Below are 5,945 nucleotides of genomic sequence, written 5' to 3' on the forward strand. Positions count from 1 at the left end.
TGGGACGAATCATGTGGACCATCCGACGATGAAAATAATTATGGTCCGAAACATAATTATCGAAATCCACGCATGGAAATCATGATGCGTAAGATTGTGTGTCGTAATATAGAACTGAAAGTAGTTGGATACGCCGCCGGTACATCCTATATATAAGTGCCCTTATCGGATTTGCATTTAGAGCGTTATTTTAACTATTCAAAGTTCAGTGTTACGTAAAATTTTTTAAATTTTATTTTATTTTATTTATTTATTTACTTGAATTTTCTTTTCCTCGAACTTTAATGGTGTTGTTATAGTATTCTTTAATTTCGGGACGAAATTCCCTAAAGTAGGGGAGACTCCGGCCCGTTTTCATTTTCGGGAAATTTTAATTAATAAACGTCACCTTTATCGAGTTAATATTATTTTATTATATATATTTAATTTAACTATAATAGCTTTCAAGTATATACTAAAATGACCCTAAACAATAGTTTTAACCCTATATGTTTCCAACTTCATACAACAAGGACTAAACTGCAATTTCGAAACATTATAACCCATTTTCCTCCTAACCCGTTTTCATTGACGACCCGTATCCTAATCCAAACCCTAAATCGCAACCCAGTTATCAATTGGTTTTTCTTGGACCTTAAATCACGCATCTATTTTGGAAATTGAATCAAGAAACGCGTTATGCCTTCCATATTCGGCCTACTGACAATCTTATTTTGGTTAATCAATCAAATATAATTCGTTTTCTAATTATAACTCGGTCGACATTAAACTCAACGGTGTGTACATCTTAACGAACAATATAACTCAATTGAAGCTGCAGAAATCATCTTCATACTCTCGTCTACAAAACCCTTATAACTAATTAGATTACATCGAGCTTCTGATATCAGTTCTTCATCGCGTTTTTTATGGCAACTAGTGTATCAATTAGACCAGTGTTTAATCATCATGTAAGGTAATTACATATATGTTTAAGATCGTATTTAATAGCTAATCATAAACCCTAACATCTATTAAACAATCTTATGGCAGTTTAATCAATTCAATTTCTCGGGTTCATATGATTTTGGGGGTTTCGTTTTCGTTGTGTCTGTATATAGCTATTTGTTTCTAGTTTAAAACCGATGAACTTGTTGGCTCAGTGGGTTGCGTGGTGTGTGTTTATTTGCTAAGCCGGCCAGGGACGCAGGTTCAAGCCTTGGCCAGCCAGTTTCATAATGTTCTTCACCGATGATCCGGGGTTGTAGCATAGTTGACGTTGAATCTAAAGGATCTACTGCTGGATAGATACCTTTGGCGGCTAATCCTCTTGATAGTACGGTAGTAGCATCTAAATGTGCAAATGTCGTAGCAGGAGCAGGGTCGGTCAAATCATCTGCAGGTACATAAACAGCTTGAATAGAAGTTATGGACCCTTCTTTGGTAGAAGTAATTCTTTCTTGTAAAGAACCCATTTCGGTACTAAGGGTAGGTTGATAACCCACGGCGGAAGGCATTCTACCCAACAAGGCGGATACTTCAGATCCTGCTTGGACAAAACGGAAGATATTGTCAACAAATAAAAGAACGTCTTGTTCATTAACATCTCGGAAATATTCCGCCATAGTTAGGGCAGTCATATACTTATCAGTATATTTATTTTATAAAAAAAATAAAAATAATTTTTTTTTATTTTCTTTGAGCATATACTTGATTACGTAAATCATGTATAAATATCTTCAAAAAAAAAATTCACCTTTGCGCAGTCTCGCTCCACAGTGATAGCGAAGGCTCCGCACCTGAGCCTCGTTAGACTCAGCAGAAGTGTAAGGTGTAAGTGAAGAGAATAGAAGAGATGAAGTCCGCCCCTTAGCCTAGTCTATATCCACAGCTGACGCAACTCCGTCTCACTACTACTTAATTAATTCATTAATGGCTAAACTTTTTCATAACCTGAGCTTTCCTTAACCAGTTGACCTTACTTCGTAACCTTAGCCTCTCTTTCTTTATAGTTCGACTAAGTGACTTCGTAACCGAAACCTACTTTTTTTCTTACTGTAGCATAGGCCTTCGCCACTTCAAACGGGCCCTTCGCCCCTCTTTTTTTTCTTAGAAAGAGCGGGGCCTTACTTATTCAGGGGGTGGGGGAACCCGTAGGAAGGGGGGACGAACCGCCGAATTGACATCTGAAATCGCCAACATGAACACAAACGAAATCTTTAATTTCGTATAGAAAGAAAACGAACCACTTATATTCTCGGAGCCCACGGAGCGGTATATGAAGAATGGCTTTTTGGTCCCTTTCGTCCAGTGGTTAGGACATCGTCTTTTCATGTCGAAGACACGGGTTCGATTCCCGTAAGGGATAGGTACTCATTCCCGGCCGCTTTCAGTTAGTGTTCATTGCTGAGTGATCGCTCGCTATCTGGCTGGAAAAGGTGGTCCGGAAACTTCCTCTCTCCCAGCAAGCAAGATGAGATCACCACTTCTCTCGGACTTCCTTTACTTCGTAACCTTAGCTTTAGATGTCCTTTCATAGATTCTCGAACCTCCGACAGACATAATATCCATATGCGTTCTTTCTCTCCTCCCCTCAGCCATAGAGTCATCTTCCCCCTTTTTCACTATCTCGCCCAGCATATCTGCCGGGAGCAAGAGCATATCCAAGTCCCCTATTCAGTTGAATCAGATCTAGTAGCGCTCACTGCTGAGGCGAAAGAAAGGAGCAAGATACGGCCAAAAAGCCGGAAATTCTCGCGCAGGAACAAGCGTAGGCCTGTAGCGCGCCCTTCAACCAGGAAGAAGTGCTTTTCTTGGCGAAGCGAGGAAGCACAGTTGCGCGCCTCTCCATAGCCCCTCTATACTCTAGAGGTATTAGTACCACGCTTGGGTAAATTATTTTTTTTTTCCAATTATTTAAAAGGAATAAACGATTATTATATTAATATTAACAATAAATAAAGCGCAATTTTATTAAACCGACATACTAAAGTTTACGTTTTTGTCATTAAATCTTGTTAAGCTTTCGTGTTTATATATGTATAGATGTGTATATATGTGTATATATATAATTATATATTGTTTGTATATGTAATAGTTTATTAAAGGTTTTTAATATTTAAAAGTAATTTTAATGTATATTTAAAATTTATCTCGTCATTCACGTGTTAAAAATATAGCGTAAGTGTTATAGAGAAATCATGTTTTATATAAATATTAATATATATATATATATACTATTTATTAATTATTATTTATTATTTACAACATTAATTTAGCATAAGTCTTTGTTAATAATAAAAATATGTATTAAAACATTTTTAAGTTTGAAATAACTATTTAAAACAAATCCCTTTATGTAATCCATCCATAAATATTATAAATATTTATTTAAGTATTTTAAGCATTTTATATAATTAAATCCTATTATAAAACTTTGAGAATAAAATTAATAATAAATCTTTGTAATATATAACCTTCGCAAGAACGCACCCGATCATCAAATCCTGAAGTCTATCTAGTTTAAGATTCATCGTTGAAATCATAAGTTATTTATTTTCGTTTCCGTAATTATTCGTTAATAGGACATCTCGTCATTATTCCTTGAAGAGTTGGATCTATCATACACATACTTATTTTGTTGTTTTTCCCGTTTGCTCGTCTATTAAGGTGAGTACCACATTCCCCTGTTTTTACTTGTTTTCTCACGTTTTGGGGACATATGCGTTAATTATATTTCTCATATATACTTATACACAAAACTTCAACTATTGTCTTATGTGTTAACAACTTATACCTTACTTGTTTATGTGTTTACATGCTTTACGTGAACCGTATTCGGAGAGGTCCAACATAATCTCATAATAGTATGATCATACGCCAGTCATTAGCCTTTGTGCTTCTCGACATCTCAGTTATACTTGCTCATTTGGTTAATTTTTTATTCTCATATGACTTGTTGCAGCTACGTATTTTGTTATATATACTATATGTACAACTAAACTGGTGTGTTGCTTACTCAGTATGTGTTGTTGACAAAATTCTATTTTAAACGCATATGTAGGTTATCGTAGAAATTTAATGCAGGTTGGTGAAGACTTAGTGAAGAATTTAAGTTTGAAATGATACGATCAAGAATTTAAATTTGTAATTGTTGTTTGTTTAATAAGTTGTATTTTTACTTGAATTATTTGAAATTATTAAATAGATATCGAAAATTATATTGTGCATGATACTAACCTTGAGAGCTGTGATAATCAGTTCGCGCCTCGGCATTTCCGCCGTAGGTTGGGGTGTGACAATTTAAACGGTTATTATAGTTCATGAGCAACTAATATCCCAATGTTGTTGGAGTTTGGGTTACTTGAAGTCTTAACATTGACCCGAAACTCATTTCTTCTACACAAGTTTTTTGGGCAGTGGTCATTACCTTCACTGCATCAACAATATTATAAGGTGCACACCTATTCTTCAATTTTTTATCTACAAATTCAACAAAAGGTTTTCCCCTCTCGGCTAGCTTATTTTCTTTAATGGCTTTCTTTTCAGACGCTGAAAGTCCGGGTCAGAGGTGCTGTGTTCCACCTCTTTCCGCTTTGACAACAGCCTGTCGATTTTTGTGTTAAGGTCTGAATCAGAGTCTGCTTCCACAACATGTTCTGTTTTCATCTTTTCACCACCGGAGCAACTTTTTTAGTCTTCCTTTTATCTCTCTTCTCGTTTAGATGTCTAGCTTTATCAGTCTTGTTTTTTTCGACAACTGAATCACATACATACAATAAAACATGGGGGTAGGGGATAACAACACGAATCACAAGGAAACAGAAAACTCTTATCAAACATCACATTGATAATTCTCATACCAAAGCCATAACACGCTTAGCATACGCTTATAACATGCTTTAATATTATACATAGATTTTAAAAAAATAAAGATATGTATTACAGCAACAACACGCTTATAAAACTCTTTAATACATAAGATGATTTAAAAATTCTTACATTTTAAGATTACTTAAACCTAAAATGCTAAAAAAATCATAAATTAACACATGTTCCATCTTTATTCTGAGACCTATCGTGCTTGTTCTTCGTCCTTAGTTTCATTCCAGAAGTAGATGACTTAGGGTTCTTCGTTTTGGTTCCGTTCCAGAATAATTAAACCACTAGGGCTTGTGGTTGTGCTTGTTCTTGTGCTTGTGCTTGTGCTTGTGCTTGTGCTTCATAGTAGAAACGAATCGTCGATGGTTTTAAGGAATATTGACTTACGAGGTTGAATTTTGAGAAGTAGATAAGTTAGTGGGTGGTGGTGACGGTTTTAATTATTTGACATTTTTAAAAGAAGGTGCGTGCTTTTAAATTTTAATCGTACGATATAAATATATATATATAATATTAGTGGGTGATGGTGGGTTCAGGTGGTCATGATGGTGGTGGACGGTGGCGGAGGTGTGGTGGTTGGTGGTGGCGGATGTGTGGTGGTGGTGGTGGTGGTGGGTAGTGGGTGGTGGTGGCGGAGGTCGGTGGTGGTGGTGGGTGGTGGGTTGTGCTGGAGGAGGTCGATGATGGTGGTGGTGGTGGTGGTGGGTGGGTGGGTGGTGGTGGTGGTGGTGGGTGGGATAAATATATATATATATATATATATATATATATATATATGGTGGGGTTAAAATAAAAAGTGGAGTGTGTCTAAAAAGTGTAAGAAGTAATCTGGTGCATTAGATATGTTGATCTGATGGTGGATATGAAAAGTGTGTTTATTGTGCGTTGTGTTTTATTTTAGTGGTGGTGTGTTTATTATGCGATGTGTTTTATTGGATATAATGGTGAAAAAACACTTTCTACACTTTTTAGGAAACATCTACTTCTTATTTTAACCTTGCTATATATATATATAATATTAGTGGGTGGTGGTGGTTGTGTTGGGTGGTGGTGGTGGTGGCGGAGATGTGGTGGGTGGTTGTGGT

The 5,945-nt window shown here is 36.1% G+C and overlaps 1 non-coding gene across 1 annotated transcript; it reads left to right on the forward strand.

Annotated features, from left to right (window-relative positions):
• Positions 1 to 2,275: 2,275 nt before the first annotated feature.
• TRNAE-UUC (transfer RNA glutamic acid (anticodon UUC)) lies at positions 2,276 to 2,347 on the forward strand. The gene has a single exon. It is a non-coding gene; the product is annotated as a tRNA-Glu (tRNA).
• The last annotated feature ends 3,598 nt before the right edge of the window (positions 2,348 to 5,945 follow it).

The sequence above is a fragment of the Bidens hawaiensis genome, unplaced genomic scaffold, assembly GCF_021521415.1.
Source record: "Bidens hawaiensis isolate Kalapana, Puna unplaced genomic scaffold, B.hawaiensis_p1.1 tig00008869_1, whole genome shotgun sequence".
In the NCBI taxonomy this organism is placed as follows: domain Eukaryota; kingdom Viridiplantae; phylum Streptophyta; class Magnoliopsida; order Asterales; family Asteraceae; genus Bidens; species Bidens hawaiensis.